This window comes from Eulemur rufifrons, chromosome 14 (assembly GCF_041146395.1).
Source record: "Eulemur rufifrons isolate Redbay chromosome 14, OSU_ERuf_1, whole genome shotgun sequence".
In the NCBI taxonomy this organism is placed as follows: domain Eukaryota; kingdom Metazoa; phylum Chordata; class Mammalia; order Primates; family Lemuridae; genus Eulemur; species Eulemur rufifrons.
In genome coordinates this window covers 13183180-13199763 of record NC_090996.1, presented here as the reverse complement: position 1 = coordinate 13199763, position 16584 = coordinate 13183180, and the positions used below count along the sequence as shown (strand labels likewise).

At 45.0% G+C, this 16584-nt stretch overlaps 1 protein-coding gene across 1 annotated transcript in view; it reads right to left on the bottom strand.

The window, feature by feature from the left end:
- RNF216 (ring finger protein 216) overlaps positions 1-4767 on the bottom strand; it is a 157602-nt gene extending 152835 nt beyond the window's left edge. The window contains exon 1 of the mRNA XM_069486600.1: positions 4677-4767. The gene's annotated coding sequence lies outside the window, so the exon portion shown is untranslated. The remainder of the gene's footprint in view (positions 1-4676) is intronic.
- Positions 4768-16584: the final 11817 nt, after the last annotated feature.

Here is a 16584-nt window from a genome sequence, read left to right as displayed (position 1 = left end):
TCCCCTTCCAAGTTACACTTCACTAGCATGATAATGATTCACAGTAAAATTTTTACTTCCTGCTGTAACAAACTTCATTTTTCCTCTGGAAGTAGCAAGAAGCTATACCATAAGCCTTACTGTTTGCTTCCTGATAAGAAAGCTGAAAAAAACGGTTAAAAGTGGAGCCTAGAAATAGAAAATGCCACCCAAGAAAATTTCAGTTCTCTCCTCTTCCCTTTACTATAAAAATTATCACAAGTACATTTACGACAATACTCTATAGTCAAATATATGGGTTAATGCTGCGGTCCCCAAGCCCTGGGCCACAGAGCTCCACTACCTCCCCACCACCCAGGTCTGTGGAAAAACTGTCTCCCATGAAACTTAGGAATGGGGGGGGGCACAGCAGGAGGTGAGTGGCAGGCAGGCTGGGCTTCCACCTGTGTTTACAGCAGCTCCCCATCCCTCATCACTGCCTGAGTTCCACCTGCTCCCTACTCCCCACCTTCATCTGTGGAAAAACTGTCTTCCATGAAACTGGTCCCTGGTACCAAAAAAGTTGGGGATCACTGGGTTAATACTTAAACATTAGAACCAAATATCAGTATATAGTTCATCATCTCATTACTGAGACTCTTATATTTAGTATTCCTGTATTGTAAAATTTTAAGAAAATTAGATGGCAGTTCTATGTTCTCTTTAATCTCCAACTGTCCTAATGATCTTTTTATCCCCTTCTGTTCCTTGTATGAATCAACAGACAATGAGAAAGAGCTGGTACTTCAATTATCTTTTCTCCAAATGCTCTTGATATGTCTTGTTAAGAGCTGTATTTGCAGTGCTTAGCACAGCTGCTGAATGAGTGGTTCTAAAAACATCTTCCTACATCAAAGACTGGAGCTCTTGTTCATCATAGTCATATAACCAGAGTCAGGTAACACCCTAAGCAACAAAAAGTTTACTAGGATTTCCTTCAGTTACCAAGTACTGCCATTACAAAAAATTTGGAAAACAAAGTCAGGAAAAAAAGGACCCACCCATGGTTTTCTCACCCAGTTTTCTAGTTTTCAAAATTGTACCTTCACTTCCTCGTGACCAGAATGCTTGAGTCTGTCTCTGATCAATCATTTTCTTCTCATTCTTCTATTCTGTTGCTTCTCCATTTTTCCTTCCATATGCTCCTAAAATAATACTGTAGGATCCTGGAGATCTGTAGTGTCCTTCCTCTCCAGAATAATTTCCATAAATATGTATGCCTGTCACTTTTGCAACAATAATTTGGGTGTAACAAAAGACTTTCAAATGTAATGAGTTAATCCCTTTGACTTCCCAAGTGGGCAAAGCAGAGCTGGGCTAGAAGAACCTGACACACCTCTAACACCTCTTCTTAGCATGTTTTCTAAGTGTCTACAAATGATTATTGCTTTTCATTCAACTACTAGTTGCTCATCTTAACCATTCTTTGGATAGCCATCCTTTATAAGCCTGTGCTAATATTTAATCAATATTAAATCAATATAACAAAAATGCAATTACAAAACCTGTGGATATGGAGGGACAACTGTACTGTCATTTTATATAACAATTTGTTATATAACAAATTTTTATACTTTTTATATGAGAAGAATTTGTTATACATCATGAGGAATACAAAAAAAATCCTGCATGGATCTTGCTTCAAAGAACTCAGAGTTCCAACAGTAAGAGAAAATATGCGCAAAATTGAGTCCACTATAAAGTCACTAGTGGAATAAAGAGACTACTCCAGTCTAGGGGAAGCAGACAGTCAGGGAAGGCTGAGAAGGGACAGCCACATTCAAGCTAAACCAAGCACTGTGCCAGATCTGGACTTAGCATTTAAGAAGACAGCAGCTTTCACCCAGGGCTCCCAAAGCCACAGGATAAGAAGTCTAAATACTCTGTGGAAGAGACCACAAAGAAAGCTCTGACACTACATGGAAAGGGAAAGGGCCGGCTGAGCCCAGCCTTCCAGCAGTCTCTAACAAGACACATGAAGGAAGACACCATCTTGGAAGTGGATCCTCCAGTACTGGCCACCTCTGCTAAAAGCATATGGACCAGAGGTAAAGGGCCCAGGCAAGTCCTTCCCAATCTCAACTCAAAACTGTCAACAAATAAAACTGCTGTATGAAGTCAGTAAGTTCTGGGATGGTTTGGTATGCATCAACGGATAACTGAAACAGATCAAATCTTATTTTCTAGCCAATGGGCAGCAACACAATCAGCTGTTATTTAGAAAAATTAACCTTGCTGCAATGTGTAGGACAGCCTACAGGAGACATCTGGTGCCAGGAAACAAGAGCCAGTGAAGTCTGAATTAGAGATAACAGTATGTAGGGGGAGGGAAAAAAAAAAAAAAAGATACTGACTGCAGAGTTAGATCCAATGGGAGTTTTGTATGTAACTGGCCATCAGGGTAAGAGGAAGGAAGGAGTCAACGTTGACCTGGATGTTGAGATCAGGTGGCTAGAGGATGGTGATGCTATTAAGGAAGAATAAGGCAAATCATGATGAGTTCAGTATAAGAAAGCACAATGTGTGTTAACTTAAATATGTAGAAAAAATGACACTGAAGTAAAATAACATCCATAATTACAGACCTAATTATGCAAACAATTAGTGTAGGGTTTAACACACTGACTGCCACACTAGAAAAAAATTTTTTTCCTTGGGACCATGGGTGTTTCATTATGAAAACAGAATAAAAACTTCAAAAACAAAACGATTCTTTCTAATTTAATGAAAAATTTGTTATTTTTTATCGTTTTCTGTCCTTGAGTTATAGGCAACTTGAAAAATAGTTCTCTAGGCTCCCAAGGTGAAGAGACGTGTGAGTTACACATGCTTCACGAGGCCCAAGGCTCAAAACTAGTGTGAGTTAAATACAACTCACATGGCAGTTAATGTGTTAATTTTTGTCCCCTCCACTAAAACTTTAGTTCCCAGAAGGCAAGTCTTACTTGCTCCCAAAGCCTCAGTACACAGCACATTGCCTGACACAAAGTAGATGCTCCAGAAGTACCTTCTGAATAAACAGCAATCACAGGTATTGCAGGATAATTAGGGCATGAACCCCGGAACTAAACTGAGTTCAAGTTCTAGCTCTGACCTTACAAACTTTGTGACTAGATAGGTTATTTTTCAGCGCCTCAGTTTCTCGCCTTTTAAAATAAAAATAACAGAAGCTAATGTCATTGAGAGGATTAAAAGAGCTAACATATGGAACATATAGAACAGTGTTTGGCACATTAGGATTGTATATTTTGTTCTATTATTGTTATTAACTATGCAGATATAATGATGACATTGTCAAGTGTGAAAATTAGTTATGCCCCCTGTAACGATCTAGAATACAGCAAAGCCTAGAATTTAGTAAACACATTAAATAGGAGCTCATATTATAGTTAGCAAACAGGCTCTCGCCCGTCCTACTTCATAAACTTTCAGTCTCTGTGGCTCATATCTCAACTTTATTAGATTTCTCCAAAGGGGCTTCAAGGGTTCTTTTTTATTAGCCACTGCTAGCCTTCAGGATAAAAATCTAAACCCTCTAATGAGGTTTACAAGGGCGTGTACAATATCTGGCCCCAGGCTCTCCAGCCATTTCTTCAAATTCACCACCACTCCCTACACTCAAGCACAATAAATTATAGACACAAAACCCAAAGCAAAGCCAGGCCATTTCCTAGCTGTTTTCTACAAGCAAGTCTACCAAATTGAGATGTGTCACGAAAACCTCTCCGGTCTTCTCCCTTCCTCCCGGCAGTGTTCTCTTTGCGTGATCGTGATCGCAGTACTCAGGGCAACTACTACCAAGGCACTTATTTATCACAGTGTAACAGTGATTAACAGGGCCCCAGGTGATTTGTATCGCAAACCCGGAACGTAGAACAGTAACTGGCACACCATAGGCTCTCTGAGGTTGGTTACAAGTTGCCCCAAGTTTCGAATCATCGTTCAACCCGGTATGAGGGCCACCTTGCAAGCGCGCGCATCGGCCTTGCTCCCCGCCCGGCACCCAGGCATATGCGTGGCGCTGTGGGAACGTGAGCTGGACTAGCACGATCCGCGCTGCAGAAGGGTTTTGACACACTTGCTGTGTCCTCACGAGTGGTGGGTGATAGTGGCCAACTTTCGCGGAAACAAACCCCTCCAGAACTGAGTGGGGAAGGTTGGAAACGACTGGCCGTCACGCGCTCAGAGCCGAGGCTGGAGTTCAGAATCACACAGTCCATCTCCCCCCGCTTCTCCAGGCCGCGGTCGGGGGCACGGACAACGCCGCCTCCCCCGGCGGCTTGGGGCCCAGGTGAAGAAAATGAAGGGGCCACCAAAGAAAGCTCGGTCTTTCGCGGCTGTCGCCCCCCGAGCAGCAGGCCGAGGAACGGCTCACGAAACTTCCCGAAGTGAAGGGAGCGGTGGGAAGGGGTCGCCCGGGCGCCCAGCGCCTTTGTCGCTCCTGCCTCGCCGCTGGCCCCCGCTTCACGGGGCTCAGCGGCACCCAACAAGGCCCCCCGGTCCGCCTGGGCCTCCGCCCGCGCCCCCGGGCTCGGCGGCCCTCACAGCCCTCGCCCCCGCCCCCACCCCCGGGCTTAATGGAGGCGCCCTGAGGAGAAGCCACCTTGCCTCCCAGGGCCTGCCGCGGAGGCCTGACGCGCCCCGCGGCCGACACTTACTCTCCACTCAATTCGCAGGCTAGCGAGGCGGGCTCTGCAGCCTCCGCAGCCGCAGCGTTTAGTCGCCAGGAGCGGCCGCCCACAGCTCCTTCGCCGCCGCCGAGGACGCCGCTGCGCTCCTTCCGGCCGTGCCGCAGCGTCACCTCGCGCCTGCGCACAGCGCCCCCTCCTGACTAATGACAGGAAGAACCATAGAGGCACGCCGGGCGCTGGGGAGGAGGGGTCTGGGGAGCGAGACCATAGAGAGGGCCGCCTAGCCTCTCCTGCATCCGGGCTGACCTCCTGCGGAGTCTTGACTCCCCCATTAGGTGGGAGGACGAAAGGAACTGAGCCCTGCCTCGACCCACAAGGCGTCCCTGTCTCCCTCCGCGTGAAAAGTGTGTGGGGACAGGTGGCCTTGGAAATCTGCTGGATAGTCACTTGTTTGCCCCCATTGCCTTTGGCAAGTCATTCATTCGTTCCACAAATAAGTTCTGAGAGCTTCCTGTGTGCAGGCGCTGTTCGGGGAATTGGGTATACAACAGTAAGGTGGGCCCCCCCCCCCCCCCGTTCTCGCGAAGCTTCTGTTTTAGTTGGCAAGTCAGTAACTAAAAGACATGCTCAAGCAGGATGCGTTCAGGTAAAAACACAACCAGGAAAAAATAAAGCAGGAAAAGGGATAGAGAGTGTGGTCAGGGGAGGCGGTTCCTGAGGAGCAGACGTTTGGGCAGGAAGCTGAATGAGGCGAGGAAGTGCCCCAAGGGGACCGCCGAGGAAGGACACCCCAGGCCGAGGTGTGGAAGGGCGAACGCCTTGTGCTGGGAATGTGCCTGGTGCGTTCCAGAAACAGCAAGAACGCCCGGTGGCTGCCGCGCGGTAAGAGAGGGAGAGTGGTGGGGACAGGGGTTGTCCAGGTGGCAGGGGCCAAATCGTAAAAGGTCTTACTAAGATTTTGGTCTGCCTTGGATTTTATTCTAGGTGTGATGGGAAGCTACTGGAGTGTTGGGAGCAGGTGCGTGAGATGATCTGCTTATGTTTTCCAGAGATCACTCTGGGGTCTGTTTGGAAAGTTCTATAGTAGAAGCTCTATACAGAGGTCCCAGTAGAGGCAGGAAAGCCAGTTAGGAGGCTCTTGTCGGAGTCGAAAAGATAAACGATGGTGACTTGGACCACTATGGCCAGGAAGGAGGTTGGTGGGGAAAGGGCCAGATTAGGGTTTTTTTTTTTTTTTTTTTTTAAAGGCAAAACAGAGGATTTGCAGATGGATTGGATGTTAAGTGAGAGAGAAAGGGATCGAGTATGCCTACATGGTTTTTGGCTAGTGCAGCTGGGTGAAAGGTGGTTCCATTCACAAAGATGGGGAAGACAGGGGAGGGACAGATTTTGTGCTGGGTAGGGAGAAGTGAACATGTTTTGGACGTGTTAAGTTGCCAAGCAGACCTTCAAGTAGAGATAACAAGTAGGCAATTAGATCTATGAGATCATGTCCCCCCATGAGGAGGACAGGCAAGGGATTTAAATGGGGAGTCACTAACACATAGATACTATATAAAGCCTTGTGCCTGGCTATACGTACACCCAGGGAACGAGTACAGTTAGAGAGAGAACAGCTGAGCCAAGGGTTGAGGAGGGGGATGATAAGAAGGAGAAAAACCCAAAAAGTGTGGTATCCCGGAAGCCAAGGAAAGCGCTCCCGATGAGAAGGGAGGGAACGGTGCTACCAGATGCTGCTCAGTGAAACAAAAAGGACATTTGCTGAAAATGAGGCCAGGGAGGGGATCTTGGAGGTTTGTGGAGGAAAGAGTGTGGAGCGAAATGGCTAGCAGAATGTTGTTAGCTTACTGGCTCTGGAGCTTTGTGATGATAGACTTAAAGTGAGGCCAGGCAGCAAGGACGTGGGTCTTTCTCTAGCTGCCTGCTCAGGTGCCCAGGAAGGGAGCTGGAGAGATGGGAGGGGTCCCAGAGAAGGTTGTCTGAAATTGAGATTTTGGAGATGGTGCAGATGTTGGTCATGACGAAGCCTAGGGTGTGCCTGTGAGTGGGTGGCTGAGCTAGAGGGGAGGTCAAGTCCAATGAAGGGGAGGGACCAGGAAACGAAGAGGCCTGGGTGTGGATGGGTCATTTAAGAAGGTGTTAAATCGTCAAGAAAGATGTCAGAAATGGGGGTGGGGGAGACCATAAGATAGGATTTTAAATCTTCAGTGAATAAAGAGAATGACAAGGAGGCCAGCAGATAGCTACACAAGAAAGAAAGGGTACAGTCTGGTGGCACACGCTTCCTAGGAGTCAGTTCATTGTCACATTGTTGTTTTTCTTTTGCTTTGTTTTAAGGAAAATGGGAGGAACAATAGTCTGGATGCAGCAATGAGTGCCCCTCCTCCAGGCCAGTGGAATGAGGCTCACAGGGGTTTACACGGGAGAGAACGGGAGAGAACGTGACCACTACCGAGAAGGCTATGGGGGAGCAGTGTCCTGAGGGAATAGCCATGTTTCAAGGAGGCAGAAGATGAAGGGCTGCTTAGAGGAAAGGGTAAGTATGTTGGGATCTTCCTGAAGACAGACCCCGAGTTCCAGAGGATGCCATGCACGGGAGATTTTAGAAGGTGGACAGGAGCGAGAGGTTAATAAATAATAATAATAGAGCTTAATAAATAATCTTATCTGGGGATGTGATCCTGGAATAACCTGGAAGGTAAAACAAAGGCAGTGGGCTTGATGGGTTTATCCTCCTTGCGGGTCCTCTTGGGGAGGTGGATAATCGCCTTCAGTTATAGCCAACTCCTTAGAATGGTTCTCATAAACCATCTGTGATGGTGAGGCTGGCAGTATTGGAAGTGGGGCATTGGGGCATGGTGGTCTTAGCAGGAATGCAAGGATCTGTCTGTACCCCTGAGCCCTGCTGTGGTTGGTGTCAAATTCAAGGCAGATATGATCAAGTAACCTCTCTGAGTCTAGGATTTTTTATTTGTAAAATGGGGATTTTTTATATTATCTATTGCCCAGTGGCCTTGCAAGGGGGAAATGGGATCATGCATGCATTGAGAAGCTCTCATAGTAGTTATTAATATTTGTCCAGATGTTGGTGGTGTCTTAAGCAGTCTATGAGCCATAAAGACTCTTACCTTATCTCTGCATGTCTGCCAGTGAGGGCAAGAGGGAGCTACTCTCTCCTTCCGGGTTTCCCGGAATCCTTCTGGTGATCTTTGAAGCCTCAGGCCTTTGTTGCAAAGGCAGAATGATTCGAGCTAAGGCTACCAGGGCGATAGGATAATGTTTTGAGATATTACTTACCCAACTTTGTTTTTCTTCATGTATTTCTCCTTTTCTCTTCCCTGGCATTTCTCCTTTTTGTGGTGGGACTGCTTGCCTTTGTGTTTCCAAAAGCTTAACCCTGCTGGGGAGATGACACCAACTTTCCCTGAAGGAGACTTCAACATAGAAGGTGCACATTTGAGGGGAAAATCCCAAGTGATTTTCCACTGTGATTTTTACTAATCCCAGAGATTAGCAAAAGGAATCCCCTGTGCTGGGAAAAGGAAGAGAGAGAGGGAAAATATTGAGAGTGGTGACGATGGTGGATCCAAAAGCAGTGTCTGGGAGTGGCGGAAAAAGGTCAGAGAGCAATGGATACGTGGTGCTGTGTCCAAGCAGGCAGAGCCTGGTGGTGCCACGAGAGTGGCCTCAGAGCCACTGGACGTGAAGAAGCCAAGGACTGGGCCGGGGATGTGCTCGGCTGACAGCTGGCTGAGAGTGTATTGGATCAAGAGCTGCCTGTGTGGCAGGTGACTTGAGTACCAGATGCTCCCCTCTCACTGGCTTGGAGCCACCCAAGCCCTGTGTCATTTAGATATAACCTGGGGAAGGAAGCAGCATGCAGAGGACCCTACATGGCCTGAAATGTAGGTTCTGGCTCCTCTGTGTATTGAGAACTCGAAATGGAAAGGAAGTTGAGTGCCAGAGAATTAGAAAAGTTGTATGTTCTGCACAGAGGAATGAAGGGAGCCCAGGAAAGCCAACAGGAGAGGACTAGGTACGGTGTCATGAGATGCAAAGGGCCAGAAAGGGTCGTAGGGATCAGATGGTTCTGAGTTAACAAGTGACATGTCCAAGTCACACTGACCCTGCTCCATTGTGTGTAGATGCCACAGCTGAGGCCATACCCTCCCTGTCATAGAGCCAAAAAACACTAGACCCAAAAAGGGACCAGCCTTTCCCAAACCTCAGACACTGGAGCAGGACCACACTATTCTTACCATATGCTTATTGCTTGCTAGTAATATTTTTCCTTAGACTGATTTATTTTTCACTAAAATACCTTTATGTCCCAAGGAAATGGACATCACATCTACCATCTCTATCACTGCTGTCAATAGAAAACAAGTCTCACTTTCCCATAAAAATAGATTCAGTGAGGCCAGGCATGGTGGCCCACGCCTGTAATCCTAGCACTCTGGAAGGCTGAGGCGGGAGGATCCCTTGAGCTCAGGAATTCAAGACCGGCCTAAGCAAGAGGGAGACCCTGTCTCTACAAAAAATAGAAAAATTAGCCGAGCATGGTTGTGCGTGCTTATAGTCCCAGCTACTTGGGAGGCTGAGGCGGGGGGGATTGCTTGAGCCCAGAAGTTTGAAGTTGCTGTGCACTATGATGATACCACTGTACTCTAGCCAGGGAGACAGAGCGAGAAAGTTACACAAAAAAAAAAAAAAAAAAAAGATTCAGTGACATAAAACAATGTTATTGAATGTTTTAAATGTTTAAGTAAACAAACCAATGAACTACAAGTAAAAATTAAGTCTAAGCAAGGCGTGAAATATATAACTAAAAATAAGCTTCTATAAGAGAAGAATAGAGTGGTTTGTGATCAGTCAGAAGCAGAGTTATTTGCTCCATGTCGTTTAGTCTAAGGGAAAGGTGAAGTACTATGTCAACAGAGTGAGTCTTTTTTTTTTTTTTAAATGTTAACCAGCATCAAGAATCAGAAAAGGCAAAAGGTATCTAACTGCAGACTGAACTATGGTCAACAAGTGACGTTTTGCTGTTTTCCTGGGAAGGTCTGTCTATGAAAAGCTGTATCATTGTACTGGCTCTAACCCCATGAAGTTATGGTCTGCCATAACTGTGTCTGAAACATGCACAAGCGCCTCCGAGTTCGCCAGAGAGCTGTGGCTATAATTCATATACCGCTGTGAGTCATCACAGAACTACGTTATTTCATTTTCTGGTTACAGTTAGTTTAATGTGCACCTGACCTGCAAAATCATTTTCGATGGTAGAGGACTGCCATTATTCACAATTTGTGCATCATCATTTTGTTCCCAAGAGCTGTAAGTATTGCCATCAGCTTTATCTAGATGAAAGTATGCTGGTCTTATCATGGAGGAAATTATTCCTGAACTCAGTCTGCTTTCAGAAGCAGTAATTTCCTGCCATTCTGGTCCATTACTTGTAAAAAAAGAAATCAGTGTTATTGAGGTATAATTTATAGACAGTGCAATGCACCCAGTTTAAGTGTACCTTTCCATCAGTTTTGACAAATTTATACGCCCATGTAACTACCCCCACAATCAAGATAGAGATCATTTCCATTCCTCCAAAATATTCCCTTGTGTTCCTTCCCAGTCCATCTGACACCTCCACCTCGGGCGCTAGGCAACCACTCACCTACTTTCTGTCACTTTAGACAAGACTTGCTTTTTCTGTAGTTTCATACATATGGGATCATATGACATATGCTTGTGTCTGGTTTCTTTAGTCAGCATGCTTTTGAGATTCCTCTATGTTACATGTATCAATAGTTTGTTCGTTTTTATTGCTGAGTAGTATTCTATGGCAAGGATATAGCACCATTTGTTTATCCATTGGATGGACGTTGAGTTGCTCCCAGTTTGGCACAATTATGAATAAAGCTGCTATGAACATTCATGTGCAAGTTGTTGGGTGGATGTGTGTTTTCATTTCTCTAGGTGTGGAATTGCTGGGTCCTATAGTGAGGACCAGACTATTTTCCAAAGTGGTTGTATTATTTTGTTTTCCCACTGGCAATGAATAAGAGTTCCATTTGCTTCCCATTCTCATTGGCACTTGGTATTGCCAGTCTTTAATTTCAGGTGTTGTAATGGACGCGTAGTGGTGTATCATTGTGGTTTTAATTTGTATTTCCCCGATAACTAATTGTGTTTAGCATCTTTTCTTGTGCTTATTGGCCTTTTGTGAAGGTTCTGTTCAAATTTTGTGCCCATTTTAAAAATTGAGTTTTTTTTGTCTTCTTATAATTTTTTTTCTTTTTTCTTTTCTTTTTTTTTTTTTTTTGAGACAAGGTCTCACTCTGTCTCCCAGGCTAGAGTGCAGTGGCGTCATCATAGTTCACTGCAACCTCAAACTCCTGGGCTCAAGCGATCCTCCTCCCTCAGCTTCCGGAGTAGCTGGGACTACAGGCATGCGCCACTGAGCCTGGCCATCTTCTCACAATTGAGTTGTAAGAGTTCTTTGTGTATTTTGGATGTAAGTCCTTAGTATTGCATATATTTTCTCTCAGTCTCTGGCTTACCATTTTATTTTCTTAATGGTGTCTTTTGAAGATCAGAAGCTTCATATATATATATATATATATATATATATATATTTTTTTTTTTTTTTTGAGACAGACTCTCACTCTGTTGCCCGGGCTAGAGTGAGTGCCATGGCATCAGCCTAGCTCACAGCAACCTCAAACTCCTGGGCTCAAGCGATCCTCCTGCCTTAGCCTCCCAGGTAGCTGGGACTACAGGCATGCGCCACCATGCCCGGCTAATTTTTTCTATACATATTTTAGTTGGCAAGATAATTTCTTTCTATTTTTAGTAGAGACAGAGTCTCACTCTTGCTCAGGCTGGTCTCGAACTCCTGACCTTGAGTGATCCACCTGCCTCGGCCTCCCAGAGTGCTAGGATTACAGGCGTGAGCCACCGTGCCCGGCCTATATTTTGATATTTTAAAAAAATTTCCATTTAATTTTGGCTGGGTACAGTATCTCATGCCTGTAATCCTAGCATTTTGGAAGGCTGAGGCAGGAAGATTCCTTGAGGTCAGTAATCGAGATCAGCCTGAGCAATATTGTGAGACCCTGTCTTTACAAAAAATAGAAAAATTAGCCAGGCATGTTGGCACATGCCCATAGTCCCAGCTACTTGGGAGGCTGAGGCAGGAGGATCACTTGAGCCCAGGAGTTTGAGATTGCAGTGAGCTATGATGATGCCACTGCATTCTAGCCAGGGTGACAGAGAGAGACCCTGTCTCAAAAAAAAAAAAAAATTCCATTTAATTTAAAATATTTTCTTATTTCCTTTGTGATTTCTTTGTTGATCCATGGATTATTTAGAATTGTGCTCTTAATTTTTCTATTACTTGGGGAGTTTTATAGATACTGTTTTCTTACTGACTTCTAATATAATTTCTTTGTGTCTAGACAACATACTTTGTATGATGTCACATTGAAAAAAATTGTTGAGACGTGTTATATGGGCAAGCATATGGTCTATTTTGTTGAATTTTCCATGTACATTTGGAAAGAATGTTTTCCAGTGGCGTGTTCTATACCCATCAACTACATCAGTGTTTAAATCATCTATATCCTTAATGATTTTCTGTCCCTTTGTTGTGGCAATTTATGAGAGTAGAGTCTTAAAATCTCCAACTATATCTGTAGGTTTGTGGATAGCACATGGTTGAGTCTTGTGTTTTTACCAAATCTCAAATCTGTTATTTAATTAAAATGTTTAGGTCCTTTTAATTTAATATAATTATGGATATGGTTGGGTCTAAACCTACTGCCTTGCTATTTGTTTTCTATTCGACCCTCCTAATTCTTTGTTCCCCTTCCCCTCTTTTCCTGCCTTCTTTGGAATTAATTAATTTTGAGATTTCCATTTTATCTCTACTATTGTCTTATTAGCTATTACTCTTTGTATTAATATTTTAATGATTTCACTAAAGTTTATTGCATCCTTACCTTATCACAACGCATCTTCAAATAATGTTATACCACGTTGTGTATAATCTGAAATCCTTACAGGAATATACTTTCATTTCCCCATCTTTTGTGCTTTTACTTCCACATATAATATAAATGCCGCAATTCTAGCCTTTGCAGAATCATGGCCTGCAATTTCTAGCTGCCTTGACCTTCTTGAACACTGATCTCTGTCTCCTCCACTCAATAAGCTGATGGGCTCTGGTTAGGTTTTTCCCTCTTTGTCCCTCTGGTCCGGATATTGCTTCCAGGCAGGAAGGTGAGGAGATTATAGGGCCCATCTCATTTCTTATCCTTCTCTCAGGCATCCAGTCTTGCTCTGTATGCTGTGCTATGTCTGAAACTGTTGTTTCATATGTTTGTTCGGTTTCTAGTTATTTACTGTGGGAGAATAATTCTGGTTCTTGTTACTCCACTGACACAGGAAGTAGAAGTCCTAGGACTACTTACCTTAACATTTTCCTGAGCAATAATGTTTTTGAAATCATGGCTTTTATATGGTATTTGGATCATTTGTTGTTCACATTAAAACAGACAACTGTTAAAATGCAAACATGTGTCAATTAAAATAATCTTGCTTAGCACCAGGGGTATATGTACCTGCTTTGGAAAACCCTGAGCCAATCTAATTTCAAAGTGTTATAAATAGGTGGGAAACAGAGAGCAAGTGACATAGGCTGTCAATGCCAGAGTCTGGCCTAGAACCCGGGAGGTCTTCCAGTTTCCAATTACTGCTCTAGCTGCCCGCTGCTTTTTTTTTCCCCTGCTTTTTCTATCTCTCTCTGGATCCAAATTTTAAAAGGAAGCTTCTAGGCCCCAAGTGCGGCCCTTCGACCAAATCCAAACTTCACAGAACAAATCCCTTTATTAGGTACTCAAGGATCCAGAAGGCCACATGTGGTCCCAAGGCCACAGGTTCCCCACCCCTGTTCTAGGGGAAGAATCAGGCTCTACAGATGTGTGTTGAGTGCCTACTCTGTATTCATCATTCCGTTATCAGATCAAATGCTATGTTTCTCATGAAAACCTTCTCTGACAATTTGGGCTAGATCAGTTTCCCCTTTGAAACATTCCTTCATAGCCCATCTACAATTTGTAATTATATACATGTTGGTGTGATTATTCAATTAATGCTTCTCTCCCACTGGTGGTACAACATATGAGGACAAGGACTGAATCTGGTTTTTTTTTGCTTTTGCTCTTTTCTCACCACTCTTCCCTCAGTGCCTAGCACAGTGCCTGGAATGTAGAAGGCAATAAAATATGTATTGAAAGAATATAGTGAGATTGCCGAAGCTATAAACCACTCAGAAACTCAAAGAGGTTGCCTAATTAAGATCTGATTACGACTTCCTGGCTGAGCTCCAAAAAGCAAACAAGCTGGAGCATAGGTCCCCAGACAGGTCGTAGCACCCCAGTGTGCAGGGTCTGCTGCTGTGGCCTCCTTGGGAGGAGGAGATGATGCCAGCTGCCTTGTAGGCTCCACCTTGGCAGAATGCCAGGGCACGCTCAAGCCAGCTGAATCAGCCAACATCACCAAGGGCTTGAGTAAGATTTGGAGTTTGAACACTGCCCTGAGATCCTGCAATCCCAGATGACCCCATCAGAAACTCAAACTTGTAACTATCATGGGACTCAAGGTGAGGAAGAAAAAAAAATAATACTAAGAACCAGAAAAGCAATCTTTGTACACAGTACCAGCAGCCAGCAGGTGGAGGAGCTGTCCCATCAAGGAAGGGCTTCCAGGGTTGGTGTCCTCACTGTGGGCTTGGGGATTTTACTGCTCGTGAGTGGCTGGTATTATAGAAGATGCCTGGATACAGAACCTGGAAGGACAGAAGCCTTCATGCTGGTCCTCAAAATGCTGTTACAAAAAGGTGCCTGTGTGTGTGAGGGACTTGGTCACCAGGACAGCAAACTGCTTTTTTTATTTTTTTTTTAAGACTTGGTCTTGCGCTGTCTCCTGGGCTGGAGTGCCATAGCTTACTGCAGCCTCAGACTCCTGGGCTCTAGAGATGCTCCCGCCTCAGCCTCCCTAGTAGCTGGTACTACAGGCATGCACCACCATGCCCAGCTAATTTTTCTATTTTTAGTAGAGATGGGGTCTCGCTCTTGCTGAGCTCAAGCAATCCTCTCGCCTCACCTCCCAGAGTGCTAGGATTACAGGCAGGAGCCACTGCACCTGGCCTCGATGAGAAATATTAAAATGGGAAAAACTTCATTAAACATTGTAATGCATGATACTAAAAATTAGTGTCAATATATAATGTAGCACAGGCACTGAGGGGACACAGAGAAGGGGTTGATTAGTCATTCCTGGTGGAGGCAGGAGGGGGAGGCTCCACACAGGGTGAGGCTACCCTTAGCAGATTCTGGAAGGATGAGCAGCAATCTATTAGGTGAAAAGATTGGGCTGGGAGGGTGGGGGAAGAGCACGCAGGGATCTCAAATGCAAAGGCGTGAAGATGAGAAGGAACACGATGTGTGGAGGATCTAAAGCTGCCAGCGTGGATGCAGGGAGTGAAGATGGAGGCTGGAGGTATTGTCAAGGGAAGAGGAAAGGCTGGAACCAAATCTCAGGAGGCTTGGGGCACTAGGCTTAGAAATTTAAACCTTATTCCAGGGGCAAATAGAGCACCATGGAAGGGTCAGAAGCCAGTGGACGCATGCAGACTTCCTTTTTAAAAATCCACCTTGAAGATGGATCTCTCCATTTAATAATGGCAGAGGTAATTCAGGCAAGCCTCCCACTAATGACAAAGAAAGCAATGTGGATGTCATGTAAATAAAACAATCTCTTAAACTCATCAAAGAGCTAACAAGACTTTGAATCATTATTGGACTGAGATCCAGAAGAGGACAGCAGTCCAGAGAGGTGCACCGGATATTCAGGGCTACTTGGGCCTGGGTGTGAAGCAGGTTCACTTTACACCAGTATCAGTCCTTGGGATGTACCAGTTTCTGTCACTTGCATGAGGCTGGCGAGACAGAACACTTGTCACAAGTTAAGCAAAGCAACTCTATTACTTACTTACAGACAGGCACGAGGAACAGTAGAAGCCTAGAAGTGGTGACAAGCTGGTTCCCCCTCCCCCACAAGGCTAGGAAAGCTGCCCTGGGTGGGTAGAATCCCATCTGTTCATGCCCCACTTGCATCACAGCTGAGGGACCTCAGAAAGCAGTCTGCCCTGGGTTTTAAACCCCAGGGGAGAGAAGAGTCGCTGAGCTAAAGTGTCATAGGACATCATGTTCTAGGAAGGACTGGGATAGAGCCCAGGCTATTCCAGCCAGTTCCCTCTTGTCTTAGGATGTTGGATTCCCAGCATATTCTGCAGTTACTCCTGGGAACTACAAGCAAGAAAATGGGTGAGTGGGGACTGTGTCAGTCCAAGGCCACCCGGAGAACTGTTCTGTACTGGAGTCATTGACCATTTCCTAAGAGAGAGTCTGAGGGCTTCATGTGACCAGGGAAGGGGATGAATTTCTCTGACTTAAGAAACTAAATAGACAGGGCTGCCTTTCATCGAACTGGGGCACAAATGGAGCTCCCATTGTGAGGGTAAGACCATGAGTTCAGCTTGGACATCCTGAGTTTGAGACACCTGCCACCCCGGCACCTCTGTGTCTTTCATCATAGGTGCATCAGGGGAAGGAAAAGATTCATTTTTTCCTCATCCATCACTAGGTTCCTGGCTGAGGCTCCTGTAGCAAAAGACAGATTGACAAGAAAAAAAACATACAGATCTATTTAAGTTTGACATGACATGGGAGCCTTCAGAAATGAAAACCCAAAGAAACAAGTAAACTTGTATATTTTTATGCTTCTATCTGATGAACCTGACTCCACTGACAGTCATGGAGAAATAGGATTGGAGGACAAGGGTCTGATCTGATGACAGTAAACTGGGGGAAACGCAGCA